The 5,736-nt window shown below is 43.4% G+C and overlaps 1 protein-coding gene across 1 annotated transcript in view; it reads left to right on the forward strand.

Annotated features, from left to right (window-relative positions):
* Window positions 1-5,736, forward strand: part of arb2a (ARB2 cotranscriptional regulator A) — a gene marked incomplete at its 3' end in the record, with an annotated part of 105,222 nt that overhangs the window by 60,390 nt on the left and 39,096 nt on the right. The window lies entirely within an intron of this gene.

Here is a 5,736-nt window from a genome sequence, read left to right on the forward strand (position 1 = left end):
GGGGGGGTGGGGGGTGGGCAAGTTTGGAAGAGACAAAAGAGGCAAGAAGGTGCAGGGGGGAGGAGGATGGGAGGCGGCAAGCTGAGGAAGCGAGGGAAGGAAATGTTAGGTAACAAGGGATGAAGGGAGGATGGGAGGCAGAGGGAGAAAGAGAGGCTCTTGTGTGGTCAGCCTGTGTGTGAAGAGGTTGGCCGTGCTCCAGTCGCCTCTCAGTGAGCAAGTGTTAACCACATGGCTACCTCCCTCTCTCTCCCTCTTCCTCTCCCTCTTTTCCTCTCTCTCTCTTTTTCTCTCTCAGATGGTGGGCTGGTCAGTGCAGCTCTGGCCCTTTACTCTTGTTGACCGCTGGGATTATTATCTCCCTAACACACACTCTGCAAACACACTGAAACATTCTTATCATGCTACACTGACTGTACACCCCCTAATCATACACTCACACATATACACATGCACATACACACACACACACACACACACACACACAAGCACACGGCTTGAGCCTACTAGCTTGGCCAGTTTACACTTTTGGTCAAACACAGGAAGCGACCCTTTGCATAAATCAAGTTTCACTGTGAAAATAAATATGGCCAAAGTGATGAGAAATGAAAACAATGTTTTCATCTCCATAGATGTCTCTTCTGTCACCCCTGCAAACAAAATTTATAATTCAATCAATAAAGTTAAGGCAATTTTTTTTCTCAAAAGCTCTCATTCAGTAAGACTTAAAACATTACGGGCACAGTCAGCCAGACTTTTTCCCATCGCAGGGTTTCATAGAAAAGTTTCCTCATCGATTAACTGTGTTTTGCTTTAGTTGATGGCAGTAGTGTCACAGTAATGCCTGTACGTTAGTGTGTGTGGGTGGGTGTTAGTGCATGTGTGTGTGAGTCCGTGTATGTGTTTGTGTGTGTGTGTGTGTGTGTGTGTGTGTGTGTGTGTGTGAAAGCCATCACTCTCTGATGTCTGACAAGAGTTAGGGCTGCTGTGGGACTAGCTGGCGGTGTGAGCTGTCAACGCAGGCTTCTTTTTTCTTTTTTTTTTCTCAACCCCCCTGGCAGTACCTTTACACACACTCTAATAAGGGATAATTAGCTGCAGTGCTATCTTACTCTATCACACTTCTTTACATGTGTGCAGTTTCCCCATCACTCAGCCGATGAACTCGCTCTACACTATCTGTCACGAAGGTCTTATGGTAAATAATCCATCATGTCGTTTAGAGTGATGTAGTCAAAACTAACTTGCATCTCCAGTCAAGCTCTATATTTTTATTTTGAAGTTATAGCGAATTAGAATTTAAAATGTAATGCTTATTGCATGTCAGTTTGTTATATCATGGCCATGAGCAACACATGTGCGTGAGTGTGTTCGCACACGTGTGTGTTTGTGAAAATGTCATCTACAGCTTGTTTAGATTAGGATGATGATGGGAGCTTGTATTAATATCTTTTTTTAAATTGAAGCTGCAACTTTAATGATTGTCACATCGCACAGTGATTTCTCTTTTTCTCCATATTTACACTCACCAAGCAGTTTATTAGGAACACCTGTACACCTGCTTACTCATGTAATTATCCAAGCAGCCAATTATGTAGCAGCAGTACAATGTATAAAACAATGCAGATACAGGTCAGAAGTTTCAGTTAATGGTCACAACACAAAGATTAGAATGGGGAAAAATGTTTGACCGTGGCATGATTGTTGGTGCCAGAAGAGCTAGTCTGAGTATTTCTGAAACTTCTGATCTCCTGGGATCTTCCTACACAACAGTCTCTAGAGTTTGTGGGGAAAACTTCTCGGAATGCCACAGCATATCTGAGTATTGTTGCTGACCATGTGCATCTCTTTATTGCAACAATGTACCATCTTCTCGTGGCTACTTTCAGCATCATAATGCACCATGTCACAAGGCAAAAGTCACCTCAAAGTGGTTTCATGAGCGTGACAATGAGTTCAGTGTAGTTCATTGGCCTCCTCAGTCACGTGATAGATGGTAAAATGGGAGATCGGCAGAATGACTCTGCAGCAGACAAATTTTCAGAAGTTATGTGATGCAATTATTTCAACATGGAGCAGAATCTCAAAGCAACGTTTCCAACATTTTGTAAATCCATGCCATTTAGAACTGAGACTGTTTTGAGAGCAAAGGGAGGCCCCACTCAGTATTAGTGTTGTGTTGTGTGTGTTGTGAGTTAGTGTATATATATCTTCTTCTCTCCCCCCCTCCTCTTGCCTTTAATCTTTACCACTCAGTAATGATAGCAGTGTGAGATCATTAATACTGTGACAACCAAGGTTTCCCCATCCTATGAGGAAGCATGCAGTATTGTTCACATCTTGATATTGGGCTCTGCTGGACAGGGTGCAGATGCATTGAGACAAGGGCAGTATGCAGCAGTGGTGTGTCTTTTTGAGACCATAGGCTTTCAAAAATACTGCACAGTTAAACAGTCTTGACTTTTCACAACTCTGTGAGATGGAAGTTAGGACAGTCAACATAATGAGCCCAGTGCTGTGTCAAGTCACATTTATTTCTTGTATACATATTCTTAAAGCTAGCACATTGATAATTGATTTAGTGATCATACCAGTGCAGTATTCTGTTATGGCATTTAAAAAAAGAATACAAAATTGCTTTCTATGTCAATTTTTTTTTTTTCCAAACCAGCAGGCTAATACACAATTATCCTCATTAACCAGAAAAACAGGGGTCATGTAGAAGGTTTAGATTTTCCAGCCAAATACACTTGTCCTTAGATGCAGGGATTGCAAGACTCAGGATAAAGATTAATGAGTTAGCAGACTGGCTCTGTGTTGGTGCCCCTTGAATTTTGACCTTTGACCCAGAAGTCAGCAGGATGTTAGCGTGTATGACCTCGCCTCTATCATCCACACCTCCTCCTGCACTGCGCTACTCTCCACTGCTCTGCCTCTGTCCGTCCCAGAGTAAGCTGTCACACGCACACACATGCACGTAAACACAAATGCAGATATGTGAAGGTGCACACATACCGGCAGACAAAAGAGTAAAGGAGGTGGAAAAAGAACTAAGGTTTTGACATTGGTGTGTGTGTGTGTGTGTGTGTGTGTGTGTGTGTGTGTGTGGCTGTGTGTGTGTGTGTGTGCGCGTGTGTGCGTGCGTGCGTGTGTGTGTCTTTCTCCTTCACCTCTGTTAGTCGGGGTGGGTGGTGGATCAAATCAAACCTCTTTAGCAGGGCTGTTTTCATTTTTTTTAACAGCACCCACATAAGACACGTGCACTCACACACAGACGCGCGTGCACACACACACACACACACACACACACACACACACACACACACAAACCTTTTTATTCACTACACCTCTCACTCTAACTCCCGCTGAGCTGCCAGACCACCTGCACACAGCCATTCAAAAACACACACTGAAATATATACCCCCACTCCTCGTATTATAATGACATCCAACGTTCCACAAAAAAAAACACTATAACACTATAAGCTTGAATTAACACCTGTCTTGCTCTGTATTTATAACTATGCGCCACACAATATTATATTGTACATTTTCTATTGTACTGCGTTGACTCACAGTGACACGCACATAACCCACCCAGCCCACTGATAGAGTTGAGTCGATTAATATGCTTCCTTACACACATTAATAAGCTCTTAACTGCTTTTAGGATTCTTACTTTTTAGCCTCGGGTTCATAGTGTTCAACCTCTCAACCTTATCTAATCCCTCTCCTCTCCTCTCTTCTCCTCCAGATCACACACCACTGGGCCATTTTTAGGGGGGATGTTGGTTGAGGAGGGGGAGAGAAAGAGAGAGAACAGAAGGAGGGATGGAAGGATAGAAAGTCTGATCGGAGGGATGCTGATGAGGATAGTGGAAGGGTTGTGGGGGGGTGCTTTCTTAGCACTTTGCCATATAGAAGTTTGGGAGTTCACTTTACTCTGAATTTTAGCAGTAATCCAGTTAGCTATTTTCTGTCAGCCAAGCGGAGGAATGGCAGGAACAAAAGGCACATTCATGGGCTTAAGAAGCTTCCAAAGAGTTCACCCAAGGCTGGCTGGCTGGGATTAGGCCAGCAGGCCCTGGAAAGAAGAAGGGAAAAAAAAAGAGCAAGGGGGACAAAAAACAGAGCTTCGCCTTTTTTTAAGCACCACTTATTTTTATAAATGACTGGAATACTTTTCTCTCTTTCTCTCTTAGTTTTTTTTTAATGCTTTTCCTTTTAACATCTCACATTGTACGTTTCTTAAATGTTCAGAGAGGGAGATAGACTGAGAGGCCCTCACTCCAACAGCATTTTGAAGTAGCAGATTGAGGCAGTTTCTTCTGTTCTTTTTCTTCCACTATATTCAGCTTCAGTGCAACTTCAAGAATGAGAGATCTATATGACTGAGAGTGGAGGACGTTGAATGCTTTTCACTGTGACATCTCGCTGCTTTTCTCTACAATTATTCATTTGGCACAATCAAACCACAATGGAGGAAACATTTTGGGGCTCTTCAGTGTGCTAGAATTACCACTGGATGCATTGTTTAATTCCTTTATGTTAAACTATTTTTACCCCTCACTCTGGTTAGAGTTGATGTCAGACCCTCTCTTCATGTTGGGAAATAAGACTCATTTATTTTCTTTATTCTTTTTTGATTCTGCTGTAGTTTTTCTGTCTTCAGTGCAGACGCAGGACTCTTCGGAGTACTGTGGTCTTGGTGACATATGAGGCAAAACAGGGGGTCTTGTACAGTCTCACACTGATCCGACTCTTGTGGACTGTACAGAGTGTGTTTCCTAAAGGAAGGCACATCCATTATTTAGCTCCTGCCTCTCCAAGACCCATTATTCCCAGCTGCAGCTGTCCACAGGGGCCAGCTGAGATCCTTGTCCTTGTCTGTGCTTAGCAGATGATGTCCTGTATCCCCATGTTAAACCTGTTCTACAAAACCTCCTCAGGACTCACAAACGTACATGCACACACACCTATACACACAAGGAAACTTGATTATCAACATTAAGACATGGACACACAAGCACACACACAGGTAATTGTATTCGACATGGCGCTACAGTGTTTCTCTATGGGACTGGGTTTTTGCTCTTTGTCACCTTCACCCCTTTGCCCCAATCTGTGGCCCACAAGCAATTATACAGACAGGGTTTATTTGACCTTTGGCCTGTGGTCGTGCCAAAAGGTAAGGCTCAGCATTTCCAAGGACAGGTAGGGACTTGATTAACCTCTGAACTTGGTCAGAGGAACGGTCAATGACCAGGGCTAGAAGGCAGCTCACCTGCTTGCTGCAGAGAGCAAATTGGCTAGATGCCATCTCTGTATTTTAGTGTGTCTCTCTGCGAGTGTAGTAGAGAAAAAGCTTTGACCTGTGCGCATGTGTATCTGTCTTTATGAGCTTAGTTTTCATGTCTAAAGCCACAGTACAAGTACACTGTGTTGTGTGGAGTGTTTTAATTTCAGGTTTATCTCCATGTGTTTGAATTAAGTGAGTGCATTTGATTTCTCAAAGTTTCAAAGGGGAGCGAGTCTGTTCAATGTTGTGCTTGTTAGCGATATGTGTTAATGTGTAGTACATAACATCTGTGTGTGTACGCATACCTGTGTGTTTGTGTATTTGCTCAAGGCAGAACCAGTGTAGCTGGTCTCAGATCCCTGCTCCCAATCTTCTAGTCAGGTCAACCATCAAACACATCCATCCTGCCCTCCCTCGCACCTCCCCACCCACTGAGC

This window comes from Seriola lalandi, unplaced genomic scaffold, assembly GCF_002814215.2.
Source record: "Seriola lalandi dorsalis isolate HSWRI2012SDOR001 ecotype SW California unplaced genomic scaffold, Sedor1 jcf7180002053097, whole genome shotgun sequence".
Taxonomy (NCBI): Eukaryota; Metazoa; Chordata; class Actinopteri; order Carangiformes; family Carangidae; genus Seriola; species Seriola lalandi.